Here is a 23,170-nt window from a genome sequence, read left to right as displayed (position 1 = left end):
AGCAGTACAGCGTTTCACACTGCTGGGGTTTGACTGATAGGGCTGTTCAAAGCCAATACAGTCTGACTGCCGCTTCTTACTTTGAATCTGTCCATAACAAATGTTCAGCATTTGTAAATTTGGCCAGTTCACTTGCTCATAGCTCCTACTCTCCAACTGTGAGACTACTTTCAGTACAATCATACAATTCAACTCCCTACAGGGCTTAAACGTGAAAATCCAGTTTCAGATGCAGTGAGCAATTACACTTGATTCCACCTATGTTCAGCGATTACACTTCAGTTAACACCTCAACTCTTCTTAGTGCTCATACCTCAACTTACACTGTCATATTTCCATCTAAATTTTAACCACATTCCCAGAAAATCGTCAAAAGAAAATTCTAATGACTGCTCGTTTCCATCCGTTGCAGGGTCATGTGAATATTTGGAGTTGGCTTGTCAAGATAAACAGCTGGTGGCGCTAATTTTCTTGTTGGGGGCCATTAAACAATTGCAGAGGAAGAGGACACAGCAAGAGGATGACATTAAAAGTGCATCAGTCAAACCTCAAATGGTGAAAACAATGTAGAAAACATGATGGAAATGCTGTATGACATTTCTGTTTGTTTCATGTGTTTCAGGAATCTCCTTCTAGCTCCACATAGAACTGATGTTTTTATCTGCCACTATTTTTCATCTTTTCAGTGGATGTTAAGTCACATGCTTCATGTATGTCATGATTTATTCACTAAGACTGTCTCCATCGCACTTTGTCACATTTTGCTTTTATCAATACAACAACTTTTCCCCCTCAGCTGAGCAAGAAAACATGTTTGCAATATTTCAGAATTTTTTTGCATTTCAACTCAGGTGTCTTTATGCACTTATTTATAATGTGAATGAAAACAGGTGGATGGAAATGCAATGACAACAAAACCTTTCAGTGCTCAACTTCAACTGGAATTCTCATACAATATTTTAAATATAAATATTTTGTATTTTAGGAAATGTTACCTTACTTTACAGCCTGTTTTTCAGCCTGTTTCAAGGCTCATGTTTTCAGTTTTCTGGCATCATTTTTTAGTGTAAAAAATACGCTACAGAAAACATGGACTTGCATCTGTAATCTATCCTATCCATTACCATGTTCCAAGACGGCGCCCAGTTCGTTCCAATGAAACTTACACATGGAGTGTATTTGAGTGGGTGGGACAATTGACTCCCTGCACACAGGAATGGCACAAAAAGGTCTTTGGAAAGTCACCACACATTAGAAGATTGAAAATTTTAAATTAGTGCTGTCAAAATTAACAGATTAATTTTGCAATTAATTTAAAATATTATTTATTATAATATTATATGTTTATTTAACGCACTAAAAAAAAAAAAAACGCAGTTAATGCAGCTGTGTTTTGTTCACATACTGTGGCAGCTGACGGTGTGACAACCGGTGCTGCCAAACTGAACCAGCTAAAGATGGATAAGAACAAGGATGGATGTTAGACAGAAAGTTTCACTTTAAAAAGTTGCCCGATGGATCTTTGGAGAAAACAAAAGTAATCTGCACAGTTTGTGTATCGCAGTTGTGTTATTTACATGTAATCTACCATTTCTAACGATGTTCAAATATAAGTTTAATCTGCATGGTGGAAGATAAACAGGCCTCCCGACGTGGCTGACAATGGTAAAACTCAAGCAACAAACAGATTTATCTATATGCCGGTAAGATGTAAGTACAGATAGATCTGGATACTGCAAGTTTTGTGTGTGGTGTGTGTGTTTCTTACATTAGGGCATGGGCCAGCACCATGACAGTAACCATTTAACTTTTAACCAGCACCAGGACGAGGTGCCGCTGATAACAGGAATACAAGCACTCCAAAGCCGCCTCACGTAACTGAATACCTGCCACAAGCATCCAGGCAACATTATCAGTGACAGTAGCCAGGTCGCATGCATGTTTACAGGCAGGTGATATGCAGATTCTGCATGTACAGTAATCAGTTGATCACTTTATCAAACAACCAAAACAGGCAGTGCTCATTTTCAGGTTGTAGTAGATGACTAGTGGGGCCGGCTTTGGTTGTTTGAGACACAAAGTGGAGGAGTCCAAGCTGATTTTCGGGAGGTTGGCAGAGGGCTGAACCAAGTGTGGAGGGGGGGGGTTGTTTTGTTAGAAGAGGATAGACTTTTAAAGTACCCAAATGATGAAAATTATGATTGTTAATTGTATATCTGCACATGAATACTAGACTACATGTATCTGGTGAAATTTCCTGTATGTTTTCATATCACAATATATATTGCAGAAAAAAAGATATCACCATGTCATTTTTTTTTGCAATATCATGCAGCCCTATAAAAAAATATTGCCTTCTTGGATGATATCTAAGTTTAATGGCCTTAATGGTTTGATTGGAAATCTGTAGTTCATATGAGAGAATATGTGTTCAAAGTTAAAAAGATGCTATTTGAATGTGTTTGAATTTAAATATCCTTCCTTTGTGTTGATTCTACATTATTTCCATGATTTTACATTTAAATATCCATTATTACAAGCTTCAGTCTTAACAAGAAAAAAAGCGATCGCGATTAATCACTGCAAATTGTGCGATTAATTATTGTTTTTTTAATCGATCGACAGCCCTATTAATAAACTGAAACCCAAAGTTTCCATGAAGACGTCTGAATTGACTTTGCATTTCTAGAGAGAATCTGGGGTACGGTACATTTGATTTGTTTTCATTCACTGCTCAACCCGCCAAAAAGACATTGGATTACACCAATCCACCGAAAATGTGTACTACAAATACTACAAAAATACATATCATCATCATCATAGAAAAATGTTAAAACACATCTTAACTGCTATTTATATACCTGCCTTTAAGTCTTACACATTCTTGATTGAAAAATGTTTATATTATTAATCAATTTATAGGGCCTTATGGCCCTCTTCAACCATTCATTTTCTCTGTTTTCTTCACCAGCATGAGGCAAGACTTCCTCTTACATTGGTTTACTTGGGGTGTGCTGACCAAACTGCTGAGATTTTAATATCTTGGTCTACACACTTTTGTGCAATATCTGTTGGGCTAGTTTCAATAATCAATTTGTTGCAGCATCACCATGTTCCCAGATATCTGATATTACTTTGTTGAGTATATTGTTCTCCATAACCAAAATAATTGATGGATGAAACAAAAATAAGACCCAAGTTGTAATAAATCTGAATGATCTTAACCTTTTTTTGACTTCCAGGCTTTTGCAAAGAGAAGTAAACCCAAAGTGTAAATGGAAGAGACAGCGGCAGAGAGAGAGAAGTGTGTATGGTGTCTCCTCTGCTAAGTGCTCAGGTGAATTATGTGGAGAAACTTGGATGTTGACACACTATTCATCTCCCCTGTATTTGATTCACATTATTTAAGCTTGGGCAAGGAAGAAATGATCTCTCTTTCAGACACACACACACACACACACACACACACACACACAGACATATTGCAATCTTTCCTTCCTCCTCTCCTCCGTCCTTCTGTCTCTCTGTCTCTGTCTACTTGCATGTTGTTTGGCCAGTAAAGGACGTTAGTTAGATATCAGGAAAGTAAATGAGTGGCGACAATGTCTGACTGTGATCAATGAAGGCAGAGCCTGGCGGCCTGGGCAGGTTACATCTAATGTGATCAACTGCTCCACGCACACTTGGATGTGCGCACACACACGCACACACACACACTCTGTCACCCTGGCTAAATGTAATGTGATGAAGTAGTCTGGCTGGCTGGCTGATAGAAGAAGAGCTTTTAATCAGGAGGCAAATAGATGGAGACTGCAACTTAATGTCTGAGCCCTACTACAGTCATAGAAAGACTACTGTTATGTACTGTACAGTACTGTAACTAGATAGAGGGGGGGTACAACTCATTGAAAATGAGGAGCCCTGACATGGGACTTAAAAACCAGACACATAACACACATAACAATAGTTCTCAGATCACTGGCTTAAAGGGGAGGGGGGGGGCATCAGCACTTTAACCCATGTCACTGCTTTTTGGTAACGGCTGAGTGGGTGTATCCATCTATACAACCCGGTAAAAAAACGAGGAGTCATCCTTTAAATCACAGAAACCTCTGGTAGAGACTAGAAACTACAGCCATGCCAGCAGCTCTGTGAGGCTGTACTTAGGCCCAGCAGTTCTTTGAGCATGCTAACATGCACACAATTACAATGTTAAAATGCAAACGTTTACCATGATCACAATCTTAGTTTTGTGTGTAGGCATGACAACATTTGCTAATTTGCGCTAAGTAACATAAAGCACACATAAAGCACCACAAAAATAGTCTATAAAAGCCTGTTAACTTAGTGGTCAGCTTGCTTTGCCAAATCATATTGTTTTCTCATAACCCGCTTGAAAGTGTTCATGGTCCAATACTGGTCCATGGCTCAGGGGTTGGGAACCACTGGTTTAGATAATCCAGCCTTTCTAATCGTCTTACTGTTCAAGCTTCTTGCCTTGTCAGACCAATCACCTTGGTGAATACAATGTCATAATAGAAAGACCGAAATGTATCACTGGAATGATAGCCAGAGGCTAGGCTGCTCTTTCAACACTAAATGGTCCTACACAAGCCTGGTCACTGGTTTTGAGCTAACCAGGTCTCTTGGGTTATCTAACACTGGCCTCCTTGTTGTTCCACAGATTCAGTCAAAATCTGGTCAAGCTGCTTTTAGTAATTTTGCTCCCAGCCTCTAAAATAACCCGCTAGATGACCTCAGATGTGCCCCAACACTTACCTCTGGTAAAAGCAGCATTAAAACCTCCCAAGCCTCCATGGCTTCTGACTAACCTCCCAGCCAGAGCTTTCAGATGAATGACTGTATTTATGGACAACAGTACAAATGAGATGTTTTTATGTGTGTGTGTGTGTATATATATATATATATATATATATATACACATACACAAACTGGAGTATACACTATACACTGACACAGAATGCTATTTAATGTATGTGGCGATGAAGCAACATGGCATGTTTTCTGGGGGAAAGTTTAAATAGAGCAGGGTCATGCTGACAAGGTTGTTTTTTCCTATAAAATGCACAAGCAACATTAGTGACAATAGAGAATGAAAGAACTTGCAGCATGTGGCTGATTACAGTGGTGGTCAATTTGTGAGTCGATATCAGTGAAAATTGAAGATCCTCTAGAGTACCAGCTTTAGATAGGCAGTCCCTAACTTGTAGGTGCTGCCAGAAATCACTATTTTGTATGTTAAACTGTTGTTTCAAATCTTTAAAAATAGCCCCCTTCCTACAGACGTCCAATATTTGTGATACAATTAATATACTAATCTGTCCAATACATTTAATGGTGTTTTCTTCCATCTTAATTTGGGGTTATGCCACACCAAAAATGCAATTTAGTTAGAGTAAGATTTTAGTTTCTTATGTATGGCATGCCAACTTCTCCTTGTGGAAGACATAATTGTAATAATTTGAGCCTAGATAATCAATAACTTTGAGTTAACTTAAAATCTGCTTTACATTGATTCATGTTGGTCTGTCCATTCTTTCTGTGAGAGGTGAGCCATTTTATTAATTTCATCAATGGATTTGAAAATACTAGCAGGGAAGTTTAAGGGTAACATGGTAGTAAGATACAATTATTCAGCAGTGATAAGTTTTAATTAGCTAGACATGGCCTCACTACGATATTGAAAGCTTATTTGACATTTTTGCATTTTACCCCAGAGAGGATAAAAGTCCTGAGATATCATATCTGTCAAACATTGTTTTATATACTGTATATACCCAAATATGTCACACTGTTATTGACCCATTTAAATGTACAGTCTTATTTTGAAAAAGTCATAGCTTTAGATTTTTGTCAATTTAGCTTGTAGACTGAAAAGTTGGAAAATAGAAGTTATATTTATAGTTATATATTTTGCAACCACGATCCAAATCAGAATATACAAGGCATACAACTCCAATTTACTTGATCAAAAGTTTCCTGAGCATCTAAAGATGCTACTACTGCTGGGGTGGTGTTATCTTTAACCCTTCAAATAATATGTAAAAGCTGTCTGAGATTATCTTAAGATCTGTTCATAAATCCAGCCTGGTCTTGGTGTATGATTTCATAGTCTAGTTGAACCTAAGGGCTAGTGTTTCTGTAAGTAGCTTTTGATTACAGTATCAAAAAGAGATATCAGGCAATAACTAGTATAATCTTTGCCCTTTTTTTAATCCATACAATAGTAGCCTTATTCATAGAAGGATGGAAACAGTTTCAACAGCACTGTTTAATGTTTTAAGAATATGTAGCTAGCTAGCTAATCTAATCTAGCTAGCTAATCCTTACATTGTCAAATTGACAGGGAACCCTATCAATTCCTGGAATTTTGAAAAAATATAACTTTTTTTATCAATCTGTTTCCTATTTCAAATTAAAGGTGCTCTGTAGTGATGATGATACATTTTGTGAAAAATAGAGGAACCACAAACTTCACTGAACTCTCTGGATATACTGTATATACAGTACATACACGGATACTCTGAAAGATGTATGCTGTATTGAATATGAATGATGTGCTTCGACTGGAACATGTAGGTTCAATAACAACACACCTCTGTGCTGAAGTGTCCTTGAGTGAGACATGGAATCCCTACAGTCTCCAGGGTGACGGGAGCTGACCCTGACCTCTGCTTACGCATGGAAGGATGGATGTAAGAATAGATGGAGAGACTGATAGAGGGGATGTTCAGTATCATTATCAACAACACAGAACATTTAGCTCTATTCTGAATGTGGGATAATGCTTTCTGTGCAATGCTATACACCACTTTTGAAGGATACTTTAGACAAAGTGCAGTTAATATAATGAGCCAACAGCATATAAATACACCCCATGCAGGTACATTCTGACTATAAATATGAATAAACTTCCGCACATACTGTAACTTTTTACTGTTGTGAAGTTGATTTGTGATATGTTGTGTTGTGTTAAATGTGTTTTATTGCTGAGACAAATTCCCTTCCCTGGTGGGACAAAAAAAATTAATTCTATTATATTCTATAGAGATCAAACTCTATCCCAATTCCATACAACACATTAAGTCTAAGCAGGTTTTGATATGTAAAAAATGCCTGATTTTTGAGTGTACACTATTCGCCCACAAAAAAAAGGAAAAAAAAAGGAAATCAAAATAATTCAAATGGACGTCAATGTGCTCTATCAAGATTTTGAAAAAAGAAAAAAAAAGCAAACATTAAATCATTGGGGAGGAAAATCCTTTCTCTTTGTTAACTTTAATTGGCAGTTTGAGTGATGTGTGTTGCTGCATGTATTCTATCATTTTGTGTAGTTTTTTTTTTTTGCATACTAACTAAAAAAGTATGCAGTGAGAATTACCATGATAATTAGTACATACTTTATACATTTAGTATGTAGCATGGAATCAGGGCGCAGTCCAAGATAATCTGAAGCTAACCTGTTTTATTCAGGATCTCCAGGATTTAGTTTCATTAAGTGGTGACTTGTTTTTACATTATTTCTTCAACCACATCATATAATTATTAAACTGTATGTGACAGCTGTGTCGGAGGAAGGTGCAACTTGAAAATAATGAGAACTCCCGCACACTGTCTCAGTACTGCTGAAATATTTACTAGATCACTACATTTTGGTCAATCCAACCATCATCAGGTATATTGCACAACGTATTGAAATAAGAAAAAAGAAATATTGCCCACAACTGCAGCAAGATAAAATGTTAATCAGAAGTTAAATAAAATGGTCTGGACATAAAATTTAAGGATAGTAACTATGACAGTTTTTGTTAAAGATTCAAAAAGCTGCTAAAATAAACTTGGGTCTGCAGAATAAGCTGTACACACATTATTAACATACCAATTAGTTTATTAAGTTGTTATAGTGAAAATGTTAGCGAACAATTGCCAATTCAAACTTCCAGCAGCTGCAGGGCAACATAGCATTCATTTGGAGTCGTGTTTGTGTTCACCTGATGAACGTAAGTCCAACATTCACTCTCCTTTTAGCTCTGGTTTGGTCTCCACCAACTCCTGAGAAAAAGATCTGGCTCTTTAGCTGACTAAATGCTCCACTATGTTCACCAAATAGTCTCTAACTGTGTCTGTCTGCTGCTTGGTGCTGGGCAGGGAGTATACAGTGGGTTTATCAGAGCTTTTTCTCTGAAAACAGCTGCTGGGAACGAGATTGATAAGTGTCGAGTTTACAGAAAACTGAAACAATGAGTCAAAAGCGTAAAGAGCTCTGTAGCACTGAAGGGAATGGCGGTCTGTGATAATGCCCTGTGGGATTGTCACTGAGTGACACTTTTCACATTACAGATAGTCATACAATTGACTGTTAATATAATACTATTGATGGGTGTAGCTTTAATGTACCAGCTAACTGCATATACTATACAACTGACATTTGACATGGATATTTTATACCATAATGTATGAACTAACAGCTTCTAGCACTGTCTTCCTTTCTGTCTGTACATCTGCACCCTCTCTGCCTCCCTGATTATCTGATGTAGAGGAATCATCAAATGCACTCATCCAATTGGTGTGATTGATCTCATTGTGCTAAGTATATTTAGTACATTACTGATTGGGTGATAGAAGTCAGTGGGCCATATGTTCTCATAGACTGAACCTATCATAGCATGTTATATTGTATCAGTATGGGGGGGGGGGGGGGGGGGGGGGGGGGTGGAAAAAGGCTGACTGTTGTCTCATTGTAGATTTTTTTCCCTTCTCATCTTAAACAGTTCTTTTCTCTTGCCAAGTTGGGTCATCCTATTTAAGAAAAGCATAAAAAAATTAGAAATGAACAATGTTGATTATTTCCATGTTGAGTGATGTATCGAGTGATCTCATTTCGTCTTCATCATCCTTCACACCCACAAGCATTTTTCAGACTTGATAAAATGTTCCATTGAATGCAGTGGAGCTCATGCTGGGGTTCAGGCTGTGGACATCATGGCTTGGACTTGATTCCCATCTGCCATCTCTATTTACACTGGAGCCATGTTACACCCACTGTACAGCTAAAGCAAGCAGCATGCTCGCTGTTGAGTCTCTTCTCGCATGTGTGTGTTTGTGTGGTTGTGTGTTGCATGCTCATGTGCTGCTGGGACCAGTAATTGAACTTCTTTATTGGAATGTGTCAAACTCTCTAAGCTGGAAAGTATTTTTCTAAGTTCACTGCTTCTTTAGTGGTTTGTGCCAAGGGAGTAATCAGTTTTGAAATCAGCATGCAAATTGAATCACATCCTGTGAATAAATGTGTTCGCTCTTTGTTTTCTTTTCCTCCTTCAATGATTTAATATTTTGGTATTACTGCCTTCACCTGTTCGCCTCATAAAATCCCTCGGCACAGGATCTGTGAATCGTTAGCAGTGGAGCCAAAGACTCCTTGATTTAATGAAATCACTTTAATTATAGGATAAAAGAAAATGTTTGCTTGATCAAATCAGAATGCCTTCAGTTTCTGCAAGGACTGAGAAGCATCGGTTTACATTTCCGTTTTTTTTTTTTTTCTTGCTTTTTTTCACTGCAAACTTTCTACCTTGATGAAAGACAATACCTTGTTTTTGCATATGATCAACAACACAATTCAAATTCTTGGATGATCCTACAGCTTGGCAGCAGCAAGAAGGATATCACTAAAGATACTGTATATCTGTGGGGAAACCAGGGAAACTGTGAACATCTTTTGTGTACTTGAAACCAGAAGATTCATTGACATTTAGAATGTCTAACAGTAGAGTTTTTCTAAAAACAGACAGAGGCATATTTACTGTTTCAAGCATTTGGTTTTGCTTTAGAGGAATTGTTCAATATTTTGGGGACCAAACCTTCTTGCCAAGAGGTAGATGAGAAGACTAAGCAGCCGATTGGCTTAGTTTAGCATAAAGACTTGAAACAGGGGGAAACAGTTAGCCTGGCTTTGTCCATAGGTAATGGAATTCCCACACCAGGACCTCTAAAGCTCACTATTATGTGCTGTTATACGGATTTGAAACTCCACAATATCAATATCAGTATTGGCCTCAAAAATCCAGCATTGGTCGGGCTATAGAAGCCATTACACCCCACCAAAAAATAGTCCGGTAAATAACTCCCATAAAAACCACCTTGTCCATACCACAAATACTATGGATTTATACATATAACTAACAATAAGCCTGTTTTGCATACCATGCATCCTGTATGGTTATTTCTCCAGACATGGAAATTTACAAATTTCCATATGAAATTTGATATGGTAATGTAATGACAAACACCATGCATTCAGATAGAGGATGGTATTTTCCGCTAAAGTCAATACAAACCATGTCAAATGAATGATGGTGCAGGACTGTTTCTTTGCTCACCGAGAGCTCAGTGGTGCCACCAGTGGCCAGACGCTATATTGCAGCAATACTAGTGATTGAAATGGTGATCCTACCATCAACATTGTTCCTTTAACACATTTTGAGAGTGAATCTGTGACTGAAATTTCAGGAAGCATTTAAAGAAGCATTTGTGTTCCTTGTATTTTGTCCACTCCATTAACATACATGAGAGGGGCAAAATATTAGGAACACTTTTCAAAATGGTGCAATCCAGTACACCACCACCACCCACTATGACCTCAATAATAAACATAAAGTAGAATTATCACCTTTCTGACAATGTTCAGGAGTTTACACACACCTGGTAATCAGTAGTTGTTGTTTGCTGACACTATACCTTTTCCTGTTGATGGTTCAAATGTAAAACCAAAAGCTTGAAACAGTAAGTAGCCCTCTATTTTTTCTCTCTTATATGTACTGCATTTCTTTTCAGAGTGGAGGCTATTAAACTCCCTTTTTATGAACTGCATGACTTATATTTTTTTCAACTACAACTGTCCATGTCAATTCTCACATCAAATGGCAGACATGTCTTTGTTTTGCATCCTACACAGCAACTGTGTATTGTAATTTGCAGAAAATGCCTGACTCCATCTGATCCAGAAACCATAATGCCATAATCATGATGGTTACAATCAGCACCATCTTGTCCTTCAGGCTGTGATGGCTCTCGGCAGGTATTGAACGGCAGTGAAGGCTGGAATCACACCCCAAGGCCGTTTGCTTTCAGTGCGGAGCTAAAGAGGAGATGGAGGGCTGGGTTTCGGGAGATGGTCATGATTGATTCAGAGCATACATTAGGCACATTCCCTCACCAAACCAATGAAGCCCATTCACAGTTGCTCTGGCATTGATCTCCTCTCACGTACAAAAAGACGTGCAAATTGAAAGTGATGCTGCTGGATCATCAGCGTTCATTCTCAGGGTAGAGATTAATTTTGTTAGTTCAACTTTTAAAGTCAAATCATTCCTTCATTATCTCACAATGACTGTCTCTGCTTGAATACTATGAATGACTGAGGGAGACTGATGTGTAGAAACATCTGTTGAAAGCAGGTTATGCAGCAGAGAGCCATTGCTATGCACGTGTAAATTAATCATGGATGTATAAAGAGAACTGGATACAGGAACGGCGCCACGTTTTGAAGTAATTACAACATCACATGATGCACACTGGCCCAAAAAGACTTTTTCCCATAGACTTACACTACATTGTGAAAGACAGTACAGAGTACAGTCCAATATTATAAGATAATAAAGAATATGTTGTAATGGAGGATTCATTTTCATTTTAAATGCTGTATTGAACTATTGTACAGGGTTTTTACCTTGTTCTTAGCACATCAGCATACTAACAATCAAGAAGAAAACCACTGTCTATTTGTATGCACAGTTAAGTTTAAGAATCCAACTACAGTAAAGAGAAAATTCATAAGACCCATCTAAACAAGTTGCTGTTTTTAGGTTTATTGATTGTTAGAAAGCAAAGGCTCCTGCATTCACTCCACCACTCACCAAAAACTCAGAGAAAAAGGTTATTGTCTGTCCACTTGAGTTCATCCTGTGAGTGTGCTCTGTTGACAGTAGTAATTGCTCGTATTCACTGACTCATGAAATGTATTTGCCTGCCCTCCAGTCACTGTTTTTCTACTTGTGGAATAAGACAAAATATCACTGGGCTGTGTGGTGTGGCATCCTTGAGGCATATTGTTCTGTGAGGTAAAAGTGAAGAGACGGGAAGCTCAGAGGTCTGGAGGAGTTCACTGTAGCACCACAACAGCTGATGAACAATGTGATTCTCCAGTTTGAGAGGTGGATTGGCTCTGTGATAAATGTCAGTGTTAATACTGGAAATGCAGGTGTTGACAAAAAGCTTATGGTTTTTTCATTTTCAAATCTTTTATTGTTAATTATGACCATTTTAACATGGATGCACCTTTGTCAGTGGGGCTCATTCCAACAAGTCCTCCATACAAGTAATGCTTGGTTAGGAATAAAGGGGACCTATTAAGCTTTTGTGTGATTCTCTGTTATTTATATACTGTTGCAATGTCATATATCTATGTTTAACATGGTCAAAGTTCCAAAACTTAACGTTAACATATGTAGAAATGTTTCCTGCAAGTCAAAAGCCAGGGCTTCTACCTGCTCTGAACGCTTCGTTTATGATGTTTTTTCTGTACCTTGTCAACGAGCTGACATCAGCTCGTCGGATATGCCCAAATGTGTACAGATGTATTTGAGAAGTTGAGATTTCAAGTAAAGAACTAGTAAAAGAAGCAAAATCCCACTACTACTCCTTGTTTACGTAGCCGCAGCTTCTGGAAGCTGACCAATCAGAAGAGAGTGGGCTCATCTGTAGGGGGAGCTTAGAGAGACAGGGGCTTAAAGGGCCTGTTTCTGACAGAGGCTGAACTGAGGGGCTGCATAACGGGTCAGTATGAGTTAAATAAGGAGTTTTTTTAACTGTAAATCATGCAAAGATATTCCAGTAGCTCCAGATTAAAATATAGACCTGGAAATGTGCATATGTTCCCTTTAAGCACCATAGTGACCTAGTTTTACCTTAAAGGAGGGCTGGGACGAAAGTATATATTTTTGGGAAGTGGGTATCTTAGTCACTTACACTTCCATGATTTCATCATTTGGCATTTTATGTGTGATTATATTAAGACCCACCTTCTGTCAGTCACAACCCTAGGCAACCCAACACACCAAAGCAAGACACTTCTGCCTGCTATCATCTGTGAAATTACACAGAAAATAAAGTTCACTGTCATGTCAATTTATTTACAGAGCAAAATAAAAAAACAACAAATGGTGATGAAAGTGCTTTCATGGAGAAATTGAAATTACATAGGTAATGAATTGTTTTCAAGAAATTAATAAATAAAAGTTAACATGCAAAAAGTTGATGGAAAAATACAAAATGCATAATATATATGACCACATCTCAAGTTTGGCTACCTTTCTTCCTCTTTTCTGGCAATACTGTACAGTATGTCTCACATTTAGTTTCAGACTACAGGATAACCTGTGAATAGCGCTGCATCTTGCATACATCAGTGTTTCTATGAATGCTCGGGAGCTGTATCAGTATTAGTAGCATTTAGTGATCATAGTCTTGTAGTTGTCTTTTAAGAAAGACCAAGGCCAGACTGAAAATTATTCACGCAAGATGCTCAACTCTGAATCCTTGTCGGAGGATATTGGAAAGGCACCATGGTTAAATCTGTGTAAGGAGACTTACTCAAAGATGAGTAGCCATGGAGAAGGTTTATGACCATGGTCCTGTGTGTGTGTGGGTGCTGGGCTCTGGCAGGGATCTGGCAGTTTTTTGACCTCAGGACTGGATCTCAGCTTTTTGTTGTTGATGTAGTGGTGCTGCCTTCATGGTACCACAACCTCCAGTGAGCATGTGCATGGTTTGCAGTCAAGTGTGAAGTGGCAGGGATGAGGGTCAGCACCTCCAAGACTGAGGCCATGGCATTCTTCCAGAGAAAAGTGGTTTTCCCCTTCAAGTTTGGTTGGGTCAGGGCAGGTGGTAGTGCAGTGCTGGCAGTGATGTGGGAATTTTACTGCACTGTCATGACAAGGAGGGAGCTCACTGAAGGCAAAGCTCTCTTTACCAATCAGTCTATATTTTAATACTCACCAAGGGTCAGTTTTTAGTTTTGAATTTTTAGTGACTCAAAGAATGAAATCAAGTGGCTGAAATTGATTTTCCTCACAGGATGAGGGTTCACCCTAAGGTTTGAACTGAGTTTGAATAAGAAATGCTTTGTACTGAAAGGAAAGGAGTCAATTTAAGTGTTTTGGGCATTGATTAGAATCCCTCCTGGGCACCACCCTGTGGAGGCTTTCTGGGGATGGATAACTTGGAGAAAGTCTTTGGTGTAGACCCATGGAGGATGGGAGGAAATACAGTACCAGTCAAGTTTGGACTTAGCTTCCCATTTAAATGAGAAAGTGTGTTCAAACTTTTGACTGGTGCTGTATATCTGGCCTGAGAACACCTGGGGATCCCGCAGGTGAAGGACACGGTTAGGGAGTGATTTTACTCTTGGCCTGGGTAAGCAGCCTGGCTCTGTCCAAAGGTAAAATATCCACCTATCAGCACCTCTAAGGCTCATGATTAACACATTATATCCCATTTGTTTAATCCCCACAAAACCCAAAGTATGAAACAGACAAGTTGTAGTTTTATGTGGGGTTATGCGCAGGACTATATCTTTGCTGGTGGAAATGACTTCCTGGAGTCTCAACTGGTTGCTTAGTAACCTCACAGTGATGCCAAGACTTCACCAGACAACTAGTCAGGCTAGCTGTTTCCTCGTTTCCAGTGTTACCTAGCCAGATGATAGCAGTAGATTCATATTTAAAAGACATAAAGTATACAAGAGTGTACTTTCCCTAAATATACAATACTGTGCAGAATTTCTAGGCATTTTAGATGCTTAGACTCTTACATACATACATACATACACACACACACACACACACACACACACACACACACACACACATATATATATATATATGTATATATATATATATATATATATATATATATATATATATATATATATGTTGATATATCAACATACTGTCTGATGACAGGGTTGGTGTCTGGGAAAGACCAATAGTGAGCTGGTTGAGCTTATGAAAGCATGACTAGTAGCCACATTAAGGAGGAAACAGCAACATGAGAGGATAGAAATAAGGAAAGTAAGAAGAAATACATTTGAAACCTGAACCTCAGTGTTGCTGTTTTAATGCAGACTGGCTGCAATCGCTGTCGGCTTCTTTGACGCCTGCGGTGGCTTTACAGCTGCCAGTTACCCCAGACTCCAAAGAGATGCTTCCTCAAGGAAGACAGCTCATCAAGATAAATGACAGGTGCTGGGGAGAGGACTTGACCAACTGAGGAGAGGGAAGGCAACACTAACAATATACTTGCAATACACTGAGAAAAGTTGAGCACTGCAGCTTTAATAAAAGGCCAGTGAGGGTCTGGAATATTTGCAAACTGTCTAACTGTCTAACCACAGCACTAAGAGCTGTGTGTATGTGTGAGAGAGATGACAAATGCGAGACTGAAAAGCCCCACAGAAAGCACAGGGGAATCTAAAAGCATCAGGCTAGATCTCAGGCAGGGCTGAATCAATGTGTAGTGCCAGTTTTCTGAGACAATAAAACGAGCCTGCTGTCTCAATTGCCTGGGAACTACTTAGAAATTCTCACTTCGATTTATTTGAGGAGACGGGCCACATCAAGGCTAAATGCAGTGAGCCAGGACATCTGCTCTCTATAAGATGATGAAATGTCCTCATAGACTTTTCTTCTGTGGAGCAATGAATGAAACCAGACTCAGCAAAAGAATTATTTAAAGGTTATTACAAATAATGTTGTTACAGTTAGAGCTGAACAGTGGTTGGCCACGTCAATACTTCCAAAGCTCTTCTGAGAAATAAGACAAAATTACTAATGCTACTTCAAAAGGCAAATTAATATTGACTCTAATGAGAAATCAAACTCCTGCTTCATTGCTTACAGTGGATGAACCTAACCGTCCATCCTCTGGACTCTGGTAATGTGTACTGTGACGGCATCAAATCTGCAAGGGGCACTTGGGAAAAAATGCACAATGAGATGGGACTTGACCATCATGGATATGACCAGTGCAGATACCTTGACATTGTAATCCATGTCAGAATGTTTTTCTGAATGATTCTAGGTGGAATTCACTTTTGTAATTTCTGCGCTCTATCAAGCCTCATAAACTTCAAACAATCAAACAAGAAAAAAAGACAAAAAAAACAAAACATAGTCAAATAAATTCAAATAAATGTGGTCCATTTGTGCTCTCTGGTGATATCTTTAGAAGTGTACAGAATGTGTGCTTGAGGTTTTGTGCATACTTGAATAAATGTTGATTTCACAGGTAGAAGCCTATTAAAGGACAGTTCCACATTTGTCCAAGTCTGTCTTCAAACAATACTCACATGTCCGCACAGTATGTAATGTATTGAAAGGGAATTTTCTACTAAAAAGACAGTAACTGTACTAGAGCCCCACTTGATTTGACTAGCTGCGGCTGCTGAGGTCTCAAATTAGTTACAGCTGAACTTTAGATATGAGTATCGTCCTCCACTAACTACCGTGGAATTACGTTATGAAGGGATCACTTCACAGCTAGTATGGAAAGAAGGAACAATTTAAGGTATTAAAGGTTCTTTCTTACTCTGCTGTAGTACACTGTCCTTCCAATGAAAGAACGTATCACCCAGTCTGCTTTATGTGTTTGTGTGTTTTATGTGGAGTTTTTTTGTTTTGTTTTTTTTTTTGGTGGTTTCTAAGTTGGATTTGGATTTGATGACAATGATTAAAAGTAACACCAGCTTTATCCCAAGGCATTATGAACTGTGATACAACCGTTTACTGATGAATGTGTGTTTGAATGATGACGCAATTGCTTAGACAAAAAAAAGTGAACAAACAAGACAGTCAGCAAAGTGACTGATAATTTCCATCTTGAATATGCTACTCAGCAATGTAACCATCCACAAGGAAAACACTGAGGTTGAAAATCAGCTCACATTACCTCTCACCAATCTATGAAAAGATTTTTTATTTTTTAATGTGATATATTGAAATGGTAAAGGCATGTACATTTGTCACTTACAGAATAGAAACCACAGCAACTGGGCAGCTGGCTGCATCATGGCATAGATGTCACAGCTCAGACTGAACTTGACTGGAAGCAGAAAAATACAGTTGCATTTCTTAAGCCAATATCGGATGCATTAAAAAAAACGTAAATCTTGAAGATACAATTAATGTTCAAGACTATAACTTCCACACTTTATTTTCAGGTCTTGTTGGATTATTTGACACAAACAGGAAAAGGATAGTCAATGAACAAATACTTGTAACTTCTAACTGTCAGTGTCATTGTATAACGTCACACCTATACACATTGCTGTCCTTCGCTTAAAAACAACAGGTAGGTTAAAAGATTAAAGCCAGAAAGCTCCATCTCGCATCACAACCCATGTTCTGTTTCTTGTAGTTTTCTACTCAGAGTTTCCCAGCAGCTTTTCACTGTGAATAATTTTCACTGAACTATTTGAACTCTTGTCTGTCTCTCTCTTGTTAACTGTCAGAGCGCGAGAGAGATGAAAATGCCCAGCATTAGTAAATCTCTCTCCTATTTGTCCATATGCTCAGACACATTTAAATCAGCCATCATTCTTTTCTCAAGCCATTAAACTGTTTTCCAACTCTAACCTATGTGTCCTATCTGTGACGTGCATAACTCTATTCTACAGCTGATTTCCATGTTGTTTGTAATGAGGGGACGTGTAGAGACAGACAGACAGCTCTGTTTCGCTAACAGGCCCAGCGGTAACAAGCACTATGCTAATCACAGTCCTAATGAAAGCATATCTCCAGGCCCGATTCGGTTGGAGAATAAATGCCTTCATTTAACTCAGCATGGGGGCCCTGGCACTGGGAAAATGCAGTTTTTAAATACACAAACGACGTAGCACAGCTTGGCTTTTCTACAAGGGAAAACAATTTGTTGTGATTGTCAGTGAACAAGGTAAAACAACGACGCTGCCCTGCCTCCTACACAAAAAGCGTCCAAATACTCGTTGTTAGTCAAAAGCTGGATTTTCCCAGCGAGCGAGTGGAAGCACATCCGCCAGGCAGACGAACACAGAAAACCCTTTAGACAGACACAACACAGGTGGCTTCCTGTCAGATTTGAAACATGAAGTGTTTGGTTTTTACGTTAATCCTTCGGTAGCGACTGCTTCTCTCACTCACATCAATGGAGCAATGTGTCAGCTCCTGGAGATGGCTTCTCCAGATACGTTTGTGCATGCCTGTGATTTTTGGATGATAGGCACATCTTATCTCACATGCTCTGAGACTCACCTCAGTGTGTGTGTAGCAAGTGTATAAAGTATAGCAGACAGAATGACAAAAAGACAAAGATTCCCTGTGTGTGATGCAGATCTGATAGTCTTTCCATGGAAAGATAAGCCCGATGAATGACTTTCACAGTGTGGAGTGTAAGTTGAATATGTGTATTTGTGTGTGTGTGTGTGTGTGTCAGCAGTTAGCTCAGAGTGACTCTCCAGCTCTCCAGATAAGCCTTATTCCATCTGAGTAACCTTTAATTAACTGAAAGGAATAGTTAATGAATGCATGGTAGGAAGAGAGCATTGATAGTGTGACTGTGTGTTTGTGTGTTTGACAGCAGTGTTTTTTTATTTCTTAGCCCTTAATTCCATTTGTTTTCTTGACATAGTATATTGCCAGGCGTCCCATGTTGAGGAGCAGACATTGTTCTTCTGTATGTATATGTATTATGATATCCTTGAGAGGTTATTGTTTACACTTGGATATAAATAAAAGATGCCTGTGTGTGCACGCACAAGCATTTGCATAAGTGTGTTCAGCATGGATTCATGAGTGGGGGTGTTTTTGGGATCTATGGAGTCATTAAAGTGACAAAATGACATAATTACACAACATAACACAATTAATAATTAATAGTGAGTAAGAAGAATTCAAATGTATTGAATTGATGTAATGCATGAATAAAAATTGAAATAATTGAAATTATATATTTATTCCACAATGAGTTGAATAAATTACATATTTTACTCTCCCATTCATTTTTTTTTTTTTTTTTTTTGCTTTTTAAAGATGTTTGCATCCCTTTCTTTCCTTTTTTCTCCTTCCTAGCACTTTTGTAGACATTTTGCCCCCGGATGATTTTTCAATTTCCAATCACACATTCACTTCCCACAACCAGGACATAATGTCCAACTGAAAGGACACCCCAAACTGAAGAGGATTACATATCCCATCTGGCCTGGGAATACCACAGGATACCCCAGGGAGAGCTGGAGGATGTGGCTTGCATAGACCTTGCATAGACTGCTGCCACCATGATGAGTGTCATAAAATGGGTGGATGGATTTCTTATCTCCCTTACATTTCTAAATTTCTTCCTAACATTTCCAGTTTTTCTTGTTGTTTGTTTAAGGAAGATGTGTCCAAGTATGTCCCTGTCAAAGAAAGGTCTTAGGTGACATTCTTGGTGAAGAAAGGCCAGAGCAGTCAAAGGGAGTGTCTCAAGTCAAGAAGAAAGCTTTTGCTTTCTTTAATCATTTCTTTCTTCCAACCAGAATGCACTGACATCATGCTCATACTCCTGGAATTATCACCACTTACAATTTATAGTGGTAGAAGCTTCTCTGCGTGTGTCTTAAGGTTAAACATTCATACATATGCTTAAAAGAAGCTCTGTATAACTTAATCTTGCCTCATTATTGTCAAATTTAGATCTTTCTATCATTTCTTTTCTGTACATCCGTGGTTACAGTGCAAACAAGAACTGCTAGTAGCCAATATGGCACATTTAGTGGTACATATTCACCAAAATGTAATATTTACACAATTTTGTCTTGAACTTTTGGATAAAAAAGAAAGTGACTATAATGAATACAACCTTCAACAGTGCTGAAGCATAGAATGTCCACTCAACAGATTATCATAAGCCTGGACCAAGTATTTGCTGCATGTTCTCTTGTCTTGATGTATGTTATCTCGGATGTACAGTGATAAAACCCAAACATTTTTTCATAAAAACTAGTACCACTAACATGCCACCTAATTGATTTCAGAGAAATCAAAATAAAAATATATGGCACCCTGAGCTAAGGCATGAATTGACTATGCTATGAATCTATAGATTGACAAAAACTCCCTTGGGTAACTAGAAATAAGCAAATGTGAGTACAATTAAAACTGTTGCATGATTGCATGGGGAAAGTTACAAATAAATGAATGACAACCTAATTAGAAAAATGACATCATAGCAGATGTTTTTCAAGAAATCAGGTCCTTCAAAATTACAAAAATGTAGCCAATTTCCTGATGCCACAGTGTGAAGTTAGAGTGAGACCAGATTCCATTCAAAGCTACATCAAGTGGATGATGGTGTGACATGTTAAAGAAAGGAACATTTTAAACACTTAAACATAATGCCCACAGAGATAAAAGAAGAAAAATCTAACATTGCTTCTGACACCAGAAATTCATTCTGACACATAGGATGGATCAACAGTCTACCAAACAGCATGCCTCTCAATTGCAGTTTCACTTTGTGATTTAAAATTAGACATGCTTTTTACATGAGTGCACTTACCAAGTCTTAGACATGTTAATCAGATTAGCCTGCGTTCAGAGTGCATAGAGTGGGGTCCTTTCATGTGTTTCGCTGTGCAGATTCAAACCTTCTGATCAAGGACGACTGGCTGGGGCTCAAAGTCTTGCTCTACCTGTAGAGCTGATGTGGTGTGATAGACAGTTCCCACCAACTAGACAGGCAAGGATGGAGCAAAAGCAGGTATTACTCGTTACTGCCTTTACTCTGTTATGTCCACTTCAGTCTGCTAGGGTTGCAGCGCTGTTCTCCTTTACAACAGCCAACCCGGTCTCACAATCTGCGTACAACTTTACACAACTTTACACTTCCAAATTACGTGCAGTGCATATGATGAAGTCCAATTTTGTGTGCAGGTGATACGTCAATTTAACACTGCATTTTTAACCTTTTCACATCTCATTTAACACCATTGGTTAGGTTTAGGCGCAAAAACCACGCTGTTAGGATTAGGGAAAGATTATAGTTTGGGTTTAAAAAAGTAAAATGTGGTAAAAATGCCCTACGTGACGTTAAAAATCTCTGGTTAAAATGCCGGACGTCATGTTAAAGTTTGGTTGGTGGTCTGGAACAGTGCTCTCCTGCTGCTTTTGCAACTTCTTGCCAACAAATTATCTAGCCATCCACCCAACCTGCCTCCTCCTAATAAGCCAAAAATCACTGTATAAAATAAAAGAAAGTGGCATTATACTGATGTCACGTCCCTGGGAAGGATTGGCGTATCACCTGCAGGCAAAATTGGACTTTGGCGTATGCACTGCATGCAATTTGAAAGTGTGAAGTCATGTTATTTGTACACAGGTTGAAGAGACCAGGATGCAACAGCCTACGGTGCAGAATTTTGCTTATTTGGGAAACCAGCTCAATTGTCTCTGAATTCTAATGTCCTAGATTTGCTTAACTCTGACTCTAGCTCTCTTTCTCATTAGCAAAGAACAGCAATGTACAAAACATTGAGCTAGCAGCTTCTCATTTTTAGCCAGTGCTGACCGTCACTTTCACTGCTTAAAATCAGCAGCAGGTCATATCAGCTGTCAGTAATTTACATTAATTCTTTGAATAACCTGATAACAAATGAAACTCGTCTGTTGTCAGTCTGTGTGCTCTCTGCAAGCTGGTGTCTGTATTCAGCCAAAGATCAATGGTAAGGCAAGAGCCTCCTCTATGTAATACCGCTGTTCTAATTGTTTCTTTCTGTAGTTCCAACAAATCCAAGAGAGTGATACATCTCCTCTCTAGAGGATTGCATCATGTTAATTTCAGGACTCACATTCTCCAGTTAACGAGACTACATTACTTTAATTCATATTATATCAATAACTTAAGCTGATCAGTTTAATAGTTTGGGACCAGAACCTTCAGTATTTGGATGAAGTAGCTTGTGAAAAATGTGCACCAAAGTCAGAAGGCTGCACCTGTTATTTCACTCTAGCAGATACATATTAAATCTGCACTGCATATCTTCAGCTGCTTTATAATTATAAGATCACACTTGGTATTGGCAGATGCTCAATATTAAAGGACTGTGATCAGGATTGTGTCCAGAAATACTTGACTGGGACATCCCTTATTAAAACATATAGAAAGCTTGTGTCTCTCCTTTTTAAATACATCAAATCTTAGATAGAAAATAACTACATGCATCACATAAACAAACCTGAGTGCAGAACCTCAGTGTTATGCCTGAATGAATTTGTTCTTTTGAGGATTTAACTAGAAACTGTTGATGCCGAGGCGTCAAAGTAGCTATCAGTATTGTAGTGAATATAATAATTAATAATAAGAGTAAGGCTGTATGTGAGAAGATTAATATCCTGATGTTGGCAGCTCAACAAAAAGATCCAAGATTAAATGAGATATGAAAAATAAGTGTAGGAGATTTTTGGTAAAACTTTAAGCTCCTCAGACTAGATTATTGTTGTAAACAGATAAAAAATAATAATATAATAGGCCTGCTTAATAAGTATTACTGGCTGCTTCAGTCATATCTGCTGTGAAACATTACAAGTCAGAAAAAAGAAGCAGGAGGCCAAAGAGGTAAACAGAGAGGTTACAGGTGTGGCTCCCGAAGGCTGTGCCATCAATATGTGTGTGTGTGTGTGTGTGTGTGAATGAGCATTAGAAACTCCTCCTGGTAAGCAGGTTGGCAGCTTGCATGGCACCCTCTGCTATCAGTGCATGAATGCATGTGAATGGGTGAATGCTGACATGTATTGAGTAGTCAGAAGACTAGTTGGGCGCTATATAAATCCATTTACCATTTATCTTGGGTTGTGGTCATCTTTTAATTTGTGTTTCTCTCTTTTTTCTGTCTGCCTCTCTCAATCAGTGTTTCAACCTGGCTTTAGTCTTTCACTTTCCATGTGTGTCTGATAAAACAGTGCTGCTGACTTTACACCTGATTTTTCCTGGATGTTAAATTTCAGACACAATTTCATCTGCTGCAGTGGTCAGTCAGCACTGATAAATCAGGTGCAGCAGCTATTTGTATGAATTTTCATTG

Source organism: Thunnus thynnus, chromosome 21, assembly GCF_963924715.1.
Source record: "Thunnus thynnus chromosome 21, fThuThy2.1, whole genome shotgun sequence".
In the NCBI taxonomy this organism is placed as follows: domain Eukaryota; kingdom Metazoa; phylum Chordata; class Actinopteri; order Scombriformes; family Scombridae; genus Thunnus; species Thunnus thynnus.
The sequence above is the reverse complement of the archived record's forward strand: the minus strand, read 5'-3'. Positions refer to the sequence as shown.